Source organism: Homarus americanus, unplaced genomic scaffold (genome assembly GCF_018991925.1).
Source record: "Homarus americanus isolate GMGI-L3 unplaced genomic scaffold, GMGI_Hamer_2.0 scaffold32583, whole genome shotgun sequence".
Lineage (NCBI taxonomy): Eukaryota > Metazoa > Arthropoda > Malacostraca > Decapoda > Nephropidae > Homarus > Homarus americanus.
The window spans coordinates 4795918-4814478 of record NW_024713129.1 but is presented as its reverse complement, the minus strand read 5'-3'; the positions used below and the strand labels follow the sequence as shown (position 1 = coordinate 4814478).

General features: G+C 40.9%; 2 protein-coding genes across 9 annotated transcripts in view; one reads left to right on the top strand and one right to left on the bottom strand.

Annotated features, from left to right (window-relative positions):
* Window positions 1–2083, bottom strand: part of LOC121866376 (RNA-binding motif protein, X chromosome-like) — a 48724-nt gene extending 46641 nt beyond the window's left edge. For 3 of the 6 annotated variants that reach the window (XM_042366009.1, XM_042366019.1, XM_042366037.1), the window contains exon 1: window positions 2018–2083. The gene's annotated coding sequence lies outside the window, so the exon portion shown is untranslated. The remainder of the gene's footprint in view (window positions 1–2017) is intronic. The other 3 variants (XM_042366053.1, XM_042366045.1, XM_042366028.1) reach the window with 3 other exon arrangements.
* Window positions 2084–4456: 2373 nt separating this feature from the next.
* The window catches only part of LOC121866348, a 56028-nt gene continuing 41923 nt past the window's right edge, over window positions 4457–18561 (top strand). Inside the window, exon 1 of one of the 3 annotated variants that reach the window (XM_042365976.1) lies at window positions 4457–4574. The gene's annotated coding sequence lies outside the window, so the exon portion shown is untranslated. Of the gene's footprint in view, window positions 4711–18561 lie in introns of all 3 variants that reach the window. The other 2 variants (XM_042365983.1, XM_042365970.1) reach the window with 2 other exon arrangements.

Sequence of the window (18561 nt, the reverse complement as noted above, 5' to 3'; positions counted from 1 at the left end):
TATATATACACTATACAAAAGTGTGAGTTTTGTGGTGCTGAGAAAAAAAGAGACCCCCATTTTAGATTTTCTATGGGGTAAAATCATAAAAAGTAGTAATTTGCAATAAAATTAAAGAACGGAATCATTCAAAACACATCAAAAACCACCGGAGAAACATAATACCAAACTAACCCAAACTACCTGGTAAAACTTGGGGTATTATTACCGTTTCTGTCACCCAGTGATTTTTAGGATTTTATGTTTTGGAATCAGTAGTTAGAAAATTAAAGGACATTTTTTTCCATAGCATTTCTTCCACTCATGATTACTTTAAGAGAAAAATCGCAATAAATGGTCAGATAATCTTCATATTTTGTCTAAGTAAGTTCTTGTTTATGTTAAAACTGTCAAGAGAGCTTCTGTGTGTTTGTTTGTTGGCTAGTATGCTGTATTCCACATGCGCTAGAGCCTCACACATGCGCAGTTGTTCTTTGAACTTTGATTGGTGGGTATGATTTTTGGATCAACCAATCACAGCTCGGTAAAGGCCCCCACTGCTACCCACTTGAATTTGAATTTAGTTCCAAGATGTCTTCATTATGCAATGGCTGTGATGTTGATTATTTCCAAGCCATCACCAGAATTCTTTAGATTATTATGGCATGGACAGAGAAGCATGGAAATTCTCCAACTGAGGTTACTTGTAAGAAGTGTAACCAGCCTTGTAGCTATAAAGCTGACAAACACCGTCTGTGGAGGGATCTCAAGGAGAGGGTGAAGCGACCTGGCAACAAGTCTGCTACTTCAAGCAGTACTTGGCGCTGCACTTGTTTACCACACAGTCCAGTGTGGAGGACCCCGATGACCCCAACTCCGAGTCTTCTGAGTCTAATTAAGTTAAGCACACAGGTGGACAGGTTAGGTTAAGGGTTCCAAAACTTAAAATCATAAAAATCGCTGGATGACCAAAACAATAATTTTACCCAAATTGGTCAAAAGCACTGCTTCTCAAATGCAATGCAATGCAATGCAACCAAACCTAACCTAACCTTCCCTACTGCATGGACCCAATCGGCTAACCTGTATCCATATGGCATAAATTTATCCGCAAATACCCAACTGCATGCACCCTGTTGGCTAACCTATGCAACATAGTAACCAGCAAATGAACACAGGAGCTCTCTCAGACGGTGGTACAGAAACTCGAAATCCTAAAATTGCCTCGATGACCGAAACATTAACAATACCCATGAAGCCCTTGTGAACATTCAACAAGACTGGGAACTTTATATACCCTCACCAGATACAGTTCTGTTACCCAGTATAATATAATTTCTCATTCATAAAATTAACCAGACAAGCCAACTAAAACTTAATGATACAATTTTGTTTGGGTGGATTACGTGCATTAAAACAAAACTTTTAAGAAAATTTTAAAGTCTGAGTTAACGAAGTATTTGCCAAAAACAGTGAAGTACTTGTTTGTCCAAAAATAAATTTCAGGCCATGTAAAATTTATTGTGGATATGTATACTTTTTGTTTAGTTTACTAAAGAATTTACTGTAGTAAAACTGCAAACAATCAAGTCTTGCAAGGCTTCCTTTAATGGTCACAAACATCTGGAACCGTTCATAGACAATCAGAGAACCAGACTCTTGGCAGTCAGTGACAACATTTTATGCTCAGGAATACTTCTTTATGAACGACGCTAAGGTAGAAACAACATGGATAGTGATGCGGAGGATATCCCATTCCCATCCCGCCCTAAACTACAACCTTTACAGTGGGTCCAGGGAGTGATGGGTTAAGACCACCGGTGGGGCCATTAATAGGGGGGTGAGGAAAGGAAGCTCCCCAACATTCCTCACACACAACACCACAAACCTCCACACTCTCCACAACACACCACACCTCCACCATACTTTTCTTTCACTAAATTACCTAGCCTGCTATCTTCTGCATCTTTTGTCGCTTATATATTGCGAGGACATAGTAAATAAGTCATTAAAATATGGAAATATGTGAGGGACTAACCTTGCTGGGCGGTCAGGTTGAGTGTAGTGTAGTAATGGCAACTTCACTTCTAGAATTCCACTTCCAAACACAACTCAATTTACTCCTGTTTCCAACTAACTATAAAATTAATCCTTGGTTATATTTATTTTTAATCTAATTCTTGCATCAAGTTTTTATTCTTGTTTTTTTAATTACTGTAATTTAATTTTTTCACTAAAATATAACCGCTGAAAATATATTTGCTGGTGATTTATAGTAAATATTTGACGCATGCGCACCATCAGTAGTTGCCTGCAGCCCATAGATGGCAGGAAGAAGAGACCTTTACTGTATATACTGTATGTCTAGGAAACTTAGGATTTAATTATGATAAAGTAACATGCAGTGGCGTAGCTAGAGTGTTGCCCGGCGGCCTCCTTCAGTTTGCCCCCCCGTGTCCCCAAAAAAATACATATTGCACAGTGACTCACTCTATATATATATATATATATATATATATATATATATATATATATATATATATATATATATATATATATATATATATATATATTAAATAGTTGTGTACCATTATAATATTACTGTACTTTCACATACTCAAATATAGTATGCTTTAAATACACACCAAACATACTTAAACTTTATAAGTAACAGTTAAAAAAAGCAAAACAACATATAGGATAGGGAAAAAAGTAAAAAAGTGTAAAAATTAGGACCATCTTTATTTCTGAAATGAAAACTACAACTTTCTACTAAGTAACTTTTCTTGTTTTTTGTTGGCAAATTCTTCAATGACATTGTCAAAAACTATTTCATCTGTCAATTGTCGCTCTATAGACAGTATGACAAGATTTCTCAACCGCAAGGTGCTCATAGTAGATCTTAAGTAATTCTTGATCCGTTTTAGTTTCGAAAAACTCCTCTCACAGGTAGCAACACTAACAGCAATTGTGGAGAAAATCCTCAGCATTATTACTATATTTGGCCGAGTTCCCAAGGTTATACTTTTGAATAAACTGCAAAAGTTCAAGGGGCCTTCTTCCACGTCTGTATTCTGTCTTTAATAGTTATAGCAGCAACAGCAACAAAATGCTGAAGTCTTTTCTTCTCAACGAGGAACTCCTCTTTATCAATGTCGTCGTGATCGTGATCTATTTGACACCATATTTATCATCCAAAAGATTCAAAGGGGTAAGGAAGGCATATTTCTCAGCAAGTTCATGAAGCTGTTGAAATCTCAAAGTTATTTCTTGGATCACTCTGTCCAGCGAAGAAAACATTTCTCTCCTCAATTCAATGTCGTATGGCAATTCAGCATCTCGTGATCCTTCACCCAAAAGTGCCGCCCCAAAAGTTGCCCAAGTGGACTGTTCCCCGCCCCTAGCTACGCTAGTGTAACATGCTTTTGGGGGAGGAGGCACACAAATTAACCTTTTAACCTACCATAAGAGAGTTATCACCGATGCCTTCCTCTTAACATGCCTGTAGCTAAGTGTAAAATATGACTATACAAACTTTTCCAATTTGTGGATTTACGTTTCCATTATTCACCACTATCAGTATGCTAACTGATCTCGTCATCTCAGTTACAAACTTTTGGCAAGTCTCAGCATGTTCTGGCTCTTTACGGGCATGTTCTGGCTCTTTACGGGCATGTTCTGGCTCTTTACCTGATTATATGTCAGTATTGGTCAAGCCAAGGATTCTGCCACAGGAAAAAGATAGCTCACTCAAGGCAAAATTGTGGATCCTCCTGATGATAGCGTCGCATAACGGGTGAACAGTAAGAACACCAAGTCCATATATTAATTAAAACAATTTATATGAAGTCAGTAGATTATTGACATCCAACTTTATATATTTAGGGATAATTTGTCAAAGCAACACATTGATTATTTTGCAGTACGATATAATTATTTGCCAACGTAATTCCTTGCCTGATAATATTTTTTTTTACCTTTTAGCCGCCTGGAGCTCCACTGTATCTACGGCTCTGTGGTGAACGTTGTCGCCCATTGGAGTGGGCCATTGGAGTGAGCCATTGGAGTGGGCCATTGGAGTGGTCCATTGGAGTGGGCCATCCTTCTCTTGTCTCAGAACCCTTAATAACACCCTTCTCGCGTGTGTCCCGCCCATGGACTCGAACCCCTGACACACGCACACTATCGCTGCACCAATATGTATTATATGTCGATTATAATAAATAAATGTGTGCCTGTTTATCTATCTACAGATATGCAACAAATGAATAACAATTTAACCTTCAAGTGGTACTCGTATTGAAATTAATACTTGAATAAGTTGGTTGTTGGTTGTTTATGAAAGTTGAGAAAATATGTTATAAGAGGCTATAAATGAACTTAGGGGTTTTTTTTAATTAAATATTCTATGATGAATATGAAATCCACCAATGAGATATATGCGATATTACATTGAGAATGGATCAGTGTTTGTTGTTAACTCTAGATGTAAACAAAAGGGAAGGAGTCAGTCAGCTGGTGGTGGGGATACATGATACATCACCTGTACGGGATACATGATACATCACCTGTACGGGATACATGATACATCACCTGTACGTACATGGATTAACTACTGAAATGTCTTTGGACTGGGAGAGAGAAAATGTGCGGTCTGTGAAGGGTGAAAGTATATTGTTCATAAACCAAGATATACACTTTAAGTATGGTGAATGGTTGACATACACTGGGGTAAGTTTTCATTTACTTTTATCCTCTTCATCACTGATCAGCTCGTTGGCTGCTTGGGCGATCGGTCCCTCTGTCACGCACTGTTGGCAAGTACTGGGCATGCAACTGGCTCCCTGAACCTGCTCGTTCTTCAGAAAGAGCTCACACTGTGACTTCTCAGGATGTTTCAAGAGTTCACAACTCTCAACACCGAAAGTTGCCCTCACGGTTTTCTGGACTTATGCTTCTTCCAATCTTGAGCTGTGACCTGTGGGGCGAGCCCCGCCAGCTCCAAGTAAGGACACTAACTGAGTAGTGCCCTGAGATGCTTATAATCTAGGTCACACCTGTCTGCGTGTAGAAGATAGGCAAGTTCAGGCCTCCCAATCTCTCAGGTAGTTGAGGTGCTAAGCAGGCACCAGTGGCCTCTCCTGAACATTTTCAACCAACTGACAGTCCCTAGCATATCTCGGACCAGACGGGTGACAGTACTCCAGATGGGGAAGCACTTCACTCTTGAAGATCGTTACGAGGACGGACTGTCTAGATATATGAACCGACCTTCTACGGTCTGACTAATTACCCAAATAAATCCCAAATGTGCCTAAATAGTCAAATAATGGTCCTACATGAATAAATCGGACTGCCAATCACTTCTGACTAGTATTTGGTGTCACAAAGTCACAAAAATTGGAAAACTTACTTTAATCTGAGTTAATAGATCATGAAGTCAAACGATGGTCGCATTTAGCCGCAATCGGGTTAGAATCACTTTCTATTAGATATTGATAGTTTGTAAACTTAATTTAATCTGAGTTGTGTTAGGTTAGGTTAGGTACATGCACTTGATCTATTAACTCAGATTAAATTAAGTTTACCAATTTTTTGTGACTTCGTGACACCAAATACCAGTCGAGAAGTGATTGGCAGTCCGATTTATTCATGTAGGACCATTATTTGACTTCATTGTGGCTACATTTGGGTACATTTGGGTAATTAGTCGGACCCCCTTCTTATAAGACCCAATAATTTATTTGCCTGATTTACCTTCTTCTCGCAATGGCCCGAGAACTTCAGCTTATTGTCAACATACACTTCTAGGTCCTTCTCACATTCAGTCTCAAATAGTGCAGTTTCTTCATCCCGTTGGGACATATGATACGCCTCCTTACCATTGGTACGTCCCAGCCATTTCTTCGACCATTCTTGGTGCTCACAGAGATCCTTCTGCAACTCTTAACAGTCCGCATGGTTCTTGATTTCTCGAAATAACTTGGCGTCATCCGCAAACATTTGTGTGGAGGAGTGTACAACGTCAGGCATGTCATTTATGAAACAAACAAACAGCGGGCCCAATACACTGCCCTGTGGTATCCCGCTTGTGACAGATACAGATGATTTTGTGCCGTTATTCACCACACACTGGTTGCGGTCATTTAGAAAGTCTTTAAGTCTACGCTAGGATATTTCCCCGAATTCCGTACCCTTTCTGCTCGATTTTCAGTTTTTCATGGGGTACACTGTCGAAAGCCTTAAATCTAGGTGTATATTGTCGATATTACCACCCCATTCCAGAATATGGGTCCAAATATCCAATACTTTGAGCAATTGTGTTAAGCAGGAGCGCCACGGCATAAAACAGTGTTGGCAATCCTTTACAAGGTTGTTTCGTAGTAGATGTTCCATCATGGCATCTCTGATAATACTCTCAAATACTTTACATATTATGCTGGTCAGGCTCACCGGTCTATAGTTGTTTGTGGGGTGACGATCACCCTTCTTGAAGATAGGACTCACATAAGCCATTTTCAAATCACTGGGGACCCTTTGTTCATCCAGGCATTTACAGAACAGGATCTTCAGGGGCTCAGAAAGCTTGTTGCACAACTCTCTTAGCACTCTGGGATGCACCATGTCAGGGCCGGGAATCTTGTGGACCTTTAGCTTTGACAGTTTATTTCTTATACCCTCTTCTGTGAACACAACGTGGGTCAGTGCTGTGTCGAACCGTCTGTCCTCAAACGCAGGAAGGTTAATCGCATCCTCTCTTGTGGACACAGAGGAAAATAAACTGTTCAATGCCTCAGCTTTATCCTGGTCAGAATCTGCGTAACTACCATCCACCAGCTTCAGGTCTGATACTCCTACTCTCGTTTTTAATTTCGACTTTGCATAGCGGTAAAACGCCTTTGGGTTTGACTTGACCTCGCTTGCAACCAGCCTCTGGAACTCCTTTTCAGCCCTACTACACACTGCCTTTGCTTGGTTTCTGGCTCTTGCATACATCCTCCTGTCCTGCTCATCATTTGACCTAACCCACATCTTGAATTTCTGGGTTTTCTTCTTAACTTTGTCGACCGCCGCGTGGTTCATGTGTAAGGATCCCCTCATATTCCTAGAGGCACTGGGTTTGGTCTTGGGTATATACTTATCAATCAAATGGGTCACTTTAGTAGTTATGATATTCAGCATAGTGTCTGCGTTCTTGTGCCTTTGTGAGTCAGGCCAATGAATACCCCTCATCTCTTCCCTTGTCCCTTTGTAATTTCCCTTGTAATATTTGCACCTTGGCCTGGCTTTATCATGAACTAGGTAACAGTTAAATATGAATGACAACATTACATGGTGACTGGTGCCAACTGGGGCTAGATGTTTCAGTTTAGCCACCATACCCTCCTCATTTGTTATGATGAGGTCTAGTGGCTTGGGTGTTTGCTCCCCTCTGTAATGTGTTGGGTCTTTAACATGTTGGAACAGAAAATTATCCCTCAGAGTTTCTACAAAAGAGTAGCAGGTTTATTCATGTCATTTGGGGTGAACTCGTTTCTCCAGTCGTCGCCATAGAGTCCCCCATGATAAGGAGGTGGCTAGGGTTGAGCATCGCTGCGTTGTCTATTAAGGCTCTTAAGTTCCTTTGATTTAGTGGGCCACAGTTTGGGGATCTGTCGATACACCCGACAATAAGTTAGTCCCCTCCCCTAAATTTAATTTTACACCACTTAATTTTGCATCCTCTCCCCATACCCTCGCCTGGCTGGCTCTAAGGTCTTGCCTAGCATAAATAACCACACCCCTCTTCAAGTTTCTTGAGAAAGGTTCATAAATGAGTCATATCCAGCAATTCTGAACTCGCATTCCTCTGGGTCGATTCACCTGTTCTTGTACAACAGTTCTACAACTCCTACAATATCGGGTTGGTGTACCTTCAGTAGTGCTTCAAACTCCTCTCTCTTATCAAGGAACGTGTCAGTATTAGTGTACAGGTACATGACATTCAAGCCAGAATTTGTTCTCGGTAACTTCTCTCCTCGTAGTAGTAACTCCGGACCCCCCTCCATTTGCTAAGTACACTACACTGTATTTTGCAGAGCTTGGTTAGAAATGTCATTGTTTACAAGGCGCTTGCCTCCTCCTGTCTGGTAGGCGGAGCTGGTGCCACCTCCCGAGTGGAGGGTGCGCTGCGGCCCCCTGGTTCTGTGTCGGCACATGTGTTTCACCCCCCCCTGAATATAACCCATGTACACCTGTCCCGTTCCTCCTTGATTTCTCCCTCTTCTGCTTCAAGCCCTGCAGGAGCTTCTTGTGCTGTTCCCTCTGCATTACCTTGCGATCTGGGTGAATGAAAACATTCCGAAATGCCTCACACCTTGCTAAGTTTTTTGTCTGCCGAATAACCTCCCATTTCTCCTCACTCACTAGTGTGATCCTGAGGGGGCAAGGCTTGTCCCCCTTCTTTTGTCCCAGTCTCCTCACGTCCTGAGGGGTTGATGGCATATTCAGTACCTCTTTACAAATATTCTTAAACTGCATCTTATCAAGTGTTATCCTAGTTTCAGTTCCCTCCGCCTGGCTCTCAGGGATTCCAAAAACTATTACATTGTTCCTGCACTGGAAACGTTCCCACTGTTCCTCCTCTCCCCTAACAGTAGGTCCACTAATTGTCATTTCTTCGACACACTTCTTCAGAGTCCCTAGCTGTTGTAGAACCTGTTATGATCCTGCATTACTCTCCGCCACCTTCCGTGGCCCTGTTAAGGCCTGAGCATAACTCCTCTTTGCTACCGCCTCCACTCTATTGGCTACTTCCTAAGTCTTAGCAAAGATCTCTTTCCCAACTTGTTAAAGTTTAGCAACCAGCAAGGATCCAGCTTCATCTATTTTCGTCCCTAGGGAACTTGTTCACCTATGGCTTGCAATCATCTCTTTCACCTTGACTATGCTGTGAGGGCAATACCAGCAACAGCTTTCGTGCTTTACGGCAACTTGTATCGTCCTAAACTCTGTATTGGTCAGGTCTGTACCGTCTACTTCCGTCGTCACCCTGCAGTAATCACATGTCAACAGATTTCCTGGTGCCGCTTCAGCCCCAGGTTTCATACCCCTCATGGTTGTTGCTGTTGCGGAGGAGGGGGGGGGGTGCAGGCTGTTATCTTCTGATTTCCATTTTTTCCGGTTCTTCTCGACTAGTTGTTGGTATCTATGTGATATCCCTATGTACACTGTATCTTGCTATGAATGACGGATCATATGCCCACTCGGTCCTTTAGAAACACTTTTAATTGTCGGTTTAATAATAGTAATAATATTGATCCTTCTAATTACTGTGATGATTTCTTTTAATCTGTGTCCTGGTAGCAGGGCCTTAGCGTCAAGGTCCCTTTAAAAGCCCCGTTCCGCTGCCTGGGTACAGGTCGCTGTCACGAGTGTCATCCACCTGGCTAGCACAATTTATTTCATCTGAGCAAGAGATATACCTCTCAGTGGGATGACTTCCTTAATAATCACTTTTTGCCGTTACAGTGGTCCCTCGGTTAACGAACACAATTCGTTCCAGAAGGTCGTTCGTTAACCGAAACCATTGTTTCAATGGGATTTTGGGTAATTGGTTCCAGCTCACCGAAAATTACATACAAACTAAAAGTAAATGCAGGAAAGTATACTTACTTTGAGGTGTGCATGTAGAAGGCTCCTGGTTGATGATGATGATGATGGGAATTAGAATGGGGCTGGAGGAGAAGGGAGAATAGAATGCATTGGGGTGGAAGAGAAGTCACCCCATGCTTCATGCCGCCATTTCACCATAAAATTTTAGTTCACTTGGTGTAATTCAAGATTATTTTCTTTAAATCAACACTGCACTGCATTATATATTGTCAATATGTTAAATAAACTTCAGAATGACCAATAATTGTACGTACTGTAAAAATGTAAAAATAGTTTATGTTCAAGAGAGTCTCAAGCAAGATCCTTCTTCCACTGAGCAGGGACACACACTGACGCCATTTTGGGCAAGGTAGGTAGATAACAGGTAGCCTCACGCAGGCCCATAGGAATTCACTAATTGGCAATTCTACTCTCGAGATCACTAAGCCACGCCCCTTATGCCACTTCATGCGTTTGTAATATTGTGGTATTATTATCTGTATAGATCCTTTCTCTAATCAAAATATACTAGCATAAAATGTTATTAATCAGATATATATTTAATAATATGTAATATACAGTGTATATTGCCATGTAATTATACAATAAGAAAATGTTTGACGAAATTTACAATAAAACGGGAACTCTGGTTGAATTGTAAAATATTCAATACATTTCCTCCCATTTCAAATATCCCGCTTCTATTGTTTGATGTAACGCAGTGGGCGGGGCTTGATAAGTGATGTCATCGCTAGCCAATCAGCGACATTGGATGAAATCCAACGGTTGCAAGTAAGATATTTATACTGTATTTATGTTATATATTTAATCTGTGGCTCCAATTAAAATAAAACAAAAAATCTCCATTCCATACATTTATTGTACAACTTTTAATACCATCATAAGCCTTCAAAAATACGTAAATAAATATTTCATTTTTATTTTCATTAGTGTAGATCCTTTGGGAGTGAGGCTACCTGTTATCTACCTACAGTCAGTTCTGCTATAACGCGATAGTTGTGTTATTGTAAAACATCGTGTTATAGAAATTCGCGTAATAGAAGTAACAGGGCTTATGGAGAAAATAGGGTTAGGTGCAGATTATTACTCGAAATCGAAAAATTTTTAGTAGTTAGCCTAACAAAGAATTGCACAGTCTAAATAAATGTTACATTCATATCTAATAATGAATTCATACGGTAAATGTAACACGTTACCGTGAAAAAATATGAATATAACTTGATGGGGGAGAAGGGTGATTTTGAGGTTGATAACATCGCGCTTCTCTTCAAGTGTTATAGCCTTTCTTTTACGATCATCACCGGGAATGCAATCACCAGAACGCTTCTTGGAGATATTCTTCTTTACCATATTCACAGTTAATACCACAAAATTGGAGAAATAGTAAGCAAAAATTGCGTTATACAAATATCGTTCCTCTATTCATAAATCGCGTTAGAACCACTTCGCGTTGTCAAAACACGCGTTATAGCAGAACTCGCTGTACCTTGATTTTGGGTGAGTCAAGTGGCTGTTTGGCACGCTAAAAACTAGTTCCCAGTACAGTACTTCAGTTATGTTAAATAATTGTTAAAATGACTAAAAACTTTAATATAAGACTTGGAAAATTATTGAATAGTACAACCTTCTTGATATTTACTCAAATGGTAATGAATTTAAGCTCTAAAACCGATTACTTTATTGGCGGACTAATACTACAGCTGGTGAGCAGGCAAAAGCAGGCGAAAACATGTTGGGAAAAATTCATAAGGAATTCGTTAACCGAAATTTTTTTGTTAACCGAAGTGAAGAATCTTATGGAAGGTAATTCGTTAACCGAAATTTCATTAACCGAGGCGTTCGTTAACCGAGGGATCACTGTATAAGAAATCAAAGTTGAAACTGTTTTACCAATGGTTTTTGATGTGTCATGAACGAATTTGGGTAATTTGAATGAACCTGACCTTCATTTCTACCGCTAATCACACCAAACCTAATAAAACCTCACCGAACCAAACCAAACCAAACCTAAGCTAACCCAACCTGACCGAGGTAACATTATCGTTTCGGTTATCCAGTGATTTTTAGAATTTTAAGTTTTGGAATCAGAACCCTAAACCTAACCTATCCACCTGTGTGCTTACCTTAATTAGACTCAGAAGACTTAGAGTTGGGGTCATCGAGATCGTCTGCATCGTCCACATGTCGCACTGGACCAAATGTGTTTGTCAGCTTTATAGCTACAGGGCTGGTTATGGTTCGTGCAAGCAACCTAAGTTCGCAAAACATTGTGTTCATGGAGAAATTTTTTATGCCTCACCGTCCTCACCGTAATATTCAGCAAGAAAACTTATGATGGCTGGAAGTACATGTATTCAACATCACAGCCATTGCACAAGGAAACACCTTGGAAAGAAATTCAAATTCAAGTGGGTTGCAGCCGGGAGCCTATAGCAAGCTGTGATTGGTTGATCCAAAATCATACCCACCAATTAACGTGTCAGATTCTTCCAAAGAAACTGCGCATGTGCCAGACTCTAGCGCATGCAGAATACAGCATACTAACCAACACACGAACACACAAGAGCTCTCTGGGCCGGTGGCAACATCAACAAAAACTTTGAAAAAAATACTATGATTTTTCCCCAAAAAATTGCGATTTTCTCTGAAAGTAATCATGAGCGGAAGAAATGCTATAGAAAAGAGTGTCTTTGAATTGTCTTTTTTTCTCTCTCTCTTTATTTTACAGGGATTAGCCCACCCGGGCACAAGGCATCAACCCACAACGGGGCCTAGGGGGCAAAAAGTAAGAGTAAAAAGAAATAAAAAAGGATAAGATTACTGTACTGTATATTAATGAACTCCATGAAGATGCCGGAAAACAGCTTTTTAACGTGAGACACATTGTATGAGTATGGAAACAGAAGAATGAAGAGCATTCCACAGTTTGGCTGTGTGAGGAAAGGATGTACTATAACAGGTTATTCTAGTGTGACCAACATCCACAGAAACTGTGGGCACCGCGGGCAAGACGAGTTTTACGAGCCCGTGTTTTTGCCAGCGGTTTCACAGGATACCAAATCCACTGGACATTGCCAGTTAAAGTACCTGTAAAAGAGAGAGAGTGAAGCAGCATTACAGCAAAGAGAAGGGGAAGAAAGATTATCAACTAAAAGAGGAGAGTTAATAAGACGAAATGCCTTTGATTCCATCCTATCTAATGTTTGGACAGAAGAAGAGCCACCCCTGATATGAGAGCAGTACTCCAAGTTAGGATGAATGAATCGCTTATATACTTGAAGCAACTGCTCAGGAGTGAAGTAGCTACGGCATCTGTGCAGCATTCCCAACTTTCGGGAGGCAGCCTTAGCTATGTTAAGGATGTGTGATTTCCATGACATTGGAGGAAATGGTGAGGCCTAGCATATCTATTTCTAAATTTGGCAGAATAATAGTGTCCTGCAATGTAATTGGTGAAAGATCATCTAATTTAGAAAGTGTAATAGGTAAATACTAAGTTTTATTACGATTGAATTTAACCAAGTTTCTACCTCCCCATTCAGAGATGCTGCACAAATCCACATTGATAAAAGTAATGATATCAGCTCTAGAAACAGATCTAGTTTGAGAGTTAGGAGGAAAGGGAAAATGTGAAGAAGAGTGAAGAGTAGAATCATCAGCGTAAGAATGGATAGAATTATTTGTAGTGTGAAGTAAATCATTGATAAACAGAAGGAAGAGAGTAGGTGAAAGAACAGAACCCTGTGGGACACCACTATTGGTAGAGAAAGAGCGAAAGATTGATCCTTCAACAACAACTGCCATGGATCGGTTCTCAAGGATGCTAGAGATTAGAAAACAAAGTGGGGAATAGAAACAATAAGAGGGAAGTTTAGAAAGCAAAGATTTGTGCTATACCCTGTCAAATGCTTTGGAGTTGTCGACGCCCACGATGAAAGTTTCCCCATAATCCCTAAGAGAGGATGACCAAAGATGGGTGCAATAGGAGAGCAGATCACCAGTAGATCTCGCCTGGCGAAAGCCATACTGGTGATCCGACAAAAGAGAGAGGCGTTCCAGGTGACGGAGAAAATGCGAGTTTAAGACAGTTTCGAAAATCTTAGAGAGGGATGAAGTTAGGGCAATAGTTAGAGGGATTGGAATGGTCACCCTTCTTTGGGATGGGCTGAACCGAGGCATGCTTCCAAGAAGAAGGAAAAGTTTGGGTTTTGAGACAAAGGCAAAATAGACGAGCAAGTACAGGGGCCAGAATTATGTAAAAAAAAAATTGAATCAGAGTCTCTTTATGATTCATTTTAGATACAGGTATATGCAGAGAGTAACTGACGTCTAACAGGAAGACCAAGCCCCTGAAGGAAAGGTGGGGGGAGAAGAGTGGGGATTTGATGGGGGAGGGGGGGGATAAGAGGGTAGGTTAGGTGAGGTGGGTAGTCAAGTTGCTAATGGACAAAAGAAGATCAGTACATCTCGCCTGGCAAAAGCCATACTGGTGATCCGACAAAAGAGAATGGCATTCAAGGTGACTGAGAAAAAAGGAGTTCAAGATAGTTTCAAAAATCTTAGAGAGGGATGAAGTTAGGGCAATGGGGTGATAGTTAAAGGGATTAGAATGGTCACCCTTCTTCGAGATGTGCTGAACCGAGGCATGCTTCCAAGGAGAAGGAAAAGTTTGGGTTTTCAGGCAGAGGCGAGCAAGCACGGGGGCCAGAGCTTCAACACACTCCCTCAGAACACAAGGGGGCATTCCGTCTGGTCCATGCACCTTACTCGCATCCAACCTGGATAACACACCGGCAACCCTGCGAGTGGAGATTATAGGAAAGTGCATTGGTTCAGTACGAGGAGCAGGGGTAGGAGGGATAGCGTAGTAATCGTCTAAGGTGGAATTAGAGGACAATAATGTGCCAAAGAGATTGGCTTTGTTAGGGGGAGAGTTGGGTATAGAGTTCTCAGGTCGGAAGAGAGGAAGAAAAGAGGGAGTGCAGAAGTTATTACAGATGTTTTTGATTAAAGACCAGCTGGATTTACTAGAAGAAGAATTAGTCAGGACAGCAGGCTTTCTTTTTATAAAATTCTGTTTGGCCCTACGAAGAATAGCCTTACAACGATTCCCAGAAGTAATGAAAGAGGAGTGGGTAATAGGAGGAGGAGATAGTTTCATAGCTTGATATGCCTTATCTCTCACCCTGCATGCAAGAGAGCAGGAGCGATCAAACCATGATTGTAAAGTGAAAGTTTTGGTAGAAGATGGGATAAATGCACTCATACCACTCTGTATAACCCCAGCAATGCTGTCAGCACATACCGAGGTGTCGCGAGTGGAAAAGCAACTTTCATCCCAAGGATAGTCAGTGAGGAATTCTCGCAAGGATTGCCAGCTTGTCCTCTGATGGTGCCATAGTTGACATTTAGAGAGGGATAGGGGAGGTGGTCGAGCCCAGTTTGATTTAATAGAAATAAGATTGTGATCAGAAGACCCTAAGGGGGCAGAAATTGAGTATGAATAGTGTGAGGGGTTAGAGGTAAAACAAAGATAAAAATGTTAGCAAGTTGATCGTGTCGATCAGGAATGAGTGTAGGGTGTTTAATGATTTGTTCCAAATCATTAAGTAGGGAAAAAGAGAGTGCCTCAGCTCCACCTGGGTCATTCCTTGCAGAGCCAAGCCACTCTCTGTGATGTACACTGAAATCCCCTAGGTCAGTGGTGTCAAAATCAAAACCTTTTGAGGGCCAATTCTTATTTTAGTTACCCTCTTTAGGGCCAACACAAGTGTTATATCACATATTTGTAGGATTGAGGTTTACAGCTTCACACATTGCCTTACCTGGCTTACCAGGAATACCTCATTTGGGTTTGTCTGATTTTAAGTCTGTAAAATTCACTTTACTTAATAAACATGATTAACGCTAATAATGGGATAGCAAAAGGCATATACAGTGTTCCCTCGGTTAACGAAATCCTCAGTTAATGAAATTTCGGTTAACGAATTGCCTTCCATAAGAGTCTTCAATTTGGTTAACGAACAAAAATTCGGTTAACGAAATTCTTACGAAAATGTTTCGACATGCTTTGGTTTGGTCACCAGCTGGAAGATTAGTCCACCAATTCAGAAATCGATTCTAGGGCTTACATTAGTTAAATTTGGAGTAAATATCAAGAAGGTTGTACTATTCAATAATTTTCCAAGTTTTATATTGAAATTTTTAGTCATTTTAACACTTATTTAACATAATTGCAGTACAGGGAACTAGTTTTTGGTGCGCCAATCAGCCACTTGACTCACCCACCAAGGCGTCAGTTTGTATCTCTGGTCAGTGGAGGTAACATCTTGCTTTTGGCTTTCTTGAACATAAACTATTTTTACATTTTTATAATACAATTATTGGTCATTCTGAAATTTATTTAACATATTGACAATGTATAGTGCAGTGCAGTGTTGATTTAAAGAAAATAATCTTGAATTACACCAAGTGAACTTAAAATTTTATGAATGAAATGACAGCATGAAGTATGGGGCAATTTCTCTTCCACCCCCACTTCCTTCTCTTCTCCCTTCTCCTCCACCCCCACTTCTAATTCCCATCATCATCGACCAGGAGCCTTCTTCTTACACACCTCAAAGTAAGTGTACTTTACTGCATTTTTTTTTACTTTGTATGTAATTTTCGGTGAGCTGGACCCAATTACCCAAAATCCCATTGAAACAATGGTTTCGGTTAACGAAATTTTCGGTTAACGAACGACCCTCTGGAACGAATTGTGTTCGTTAACCGAGGGACCACTGTATACGGGTATACATTATTTATAATCATTTTCCCTTTTAAGTACTGTTATTGCTAGCATTAACAATATAAATTAAATTATTGCCACGATGATGTTGTCATGGATTTTCATTGTAATTGTCTAAGGTGTGGATTATATTATATAAAGATTATATTATTGTGTTTCTTATATTTCTTACCGTAGAGTTCGATACCTTCACACTGGTTACTTACAGAAAATTATGGTGTATCTACGTAGAAATTCACTCCATCACCCGACATTCCATGCTTTATATACTTGATAAATGATGATTTAATGAGTCCATTAATTTCCAACATCCATCTAAGTTATTGGTTCTACTTTGTCATAACCAATCAGTCATTACCTTTAGTTTAATAAGATAGGATCACAGATACGGGCAGATAATTGCACTTACATTTATTTGTCAAGCTTCCATACAATGATTTACAATTTGCATGGATATATGAGTCACTCACGTTCACGCTGTAATAAAATTAATCTTCTAAAAGAGAGAATTTTCAACTTGGGGACACTTGTGATTACTCTACTATGGGTATGACTTAACAGAGCCTTAATTCTTCAAGTGATACATTTACTGCCAGCCTGGATTGCTCGTTGCAACCAGGCTTCTGCACGAGAACTTCTTTCCACGGGTAATAACAACAAAAAGATACTCTTGGGTTACCACACATAGTCTTGCGTTACTGACAGTCACTGTAGACGGTTGTTGCGGCGAGGAGAACTGGTAAGCGTGACTTGATTAACCACTTAGGTGCAATAGGCCAGCCTGGATTGCTTTTGTCCCAACCAGGCTTCCACACGTGATATTTCCATGGGGAATACAAACCTAGGTTAACACACTTCCCCCACATCCTTGTGTAAGGTGAAGTGCAGAAGCGTTTACAGCGCCCAACAGGGAAGCATGCTAAGTTCATGCTTGCCTTATGTCTCATGAGCTAAGGGCGTAGAAGCCTGAAGAGTCAATGGTTTATGTCTAAGCAAGTTATTGAAAGCTCCAACAACTTGTCCCTGAATACGAATTCGCAACTTTCGATTTACAGCAGGTACCTACATTGCTGCTAGGTGAACAGGGACCAAGGGGACTAGGAAGAGTGTCCAAACAACTTCTGCCGGCCCGGGAATCGAACCCGTGACATCTTGCTTGCGAGGCAAGAGCGGTACTGCTCTACCACCAGCGCCCCGAACACACTTAATCTTGTGTCGATCACAGTCACTGTAGATGGGTGTCGCGCAGGAGAACCCTGTAAGCGTGACTTGATTAACCATTTACTGTAGGTTTGATAGGCCAGCCTGGATTGCTCTTGTCGCAACCAGGCATCCACACGTGATATTTCCAAGGGGATAACAACCTAGGTTAGCACACTTAGTCTTGTGTCACTGACGGTCCACAGGACGGGGTGGTGGTGGAGGACTCTTGTGTGGTGTCCCCTTCCCTTCAGGAGGGAGAGGATGGGGACGACGTCTTAACTAACCCATTGCCTAGGGGATACAGTACTACTCAAAATGTGGTTTTGGGGCGTGAGGCGATGAACAGTACAACACTGTCTCAATGGCCTCCCCCTATAGTCTGGCTAACATACCATTAATGGAAAAAATATGTCTTAGTCATGGCTTGCCGGGTGCCTTATCTCTAGTAAAACAAACTTTGGAGTTGGTTGCGTGGGTAAGCCTAACGCAACCCATGACAGTGTAAAGATCATTTCGGAATTTACTGACTCATTTATATCTGCATTTTTTCCTTCATATCTATTTTTATCATAATTTCATGGGCTGATAAAATTTTACCGCCATTCCGCAGGCCACACCTGACCGTCCCAAGGGCCACATTTGGTTCGCGGGTCATGAGTTTGACACCCCTGCCCTAGGTAGAGGATCTCGGTGTTGGGGTGTGTGGATATCAATGACTCATGGCAAGAAGTGAGATAGTCAAAGAGTTCCAAGTAGTTGTTAGAGTTGGGAGAACAGTATAGGAAACAAAGAAAAATAGTCAGATGACAGATGACATCATAAAGGGAAGATTCAAGATCCGTGAGTCGAGCTATGGGTATACGTGTGTTGCAGTAGGCGCATACCCCTCCCTTAGAACGGAAGGAGGTATAAAGGTCGTAGTTGGAGACTTGAAA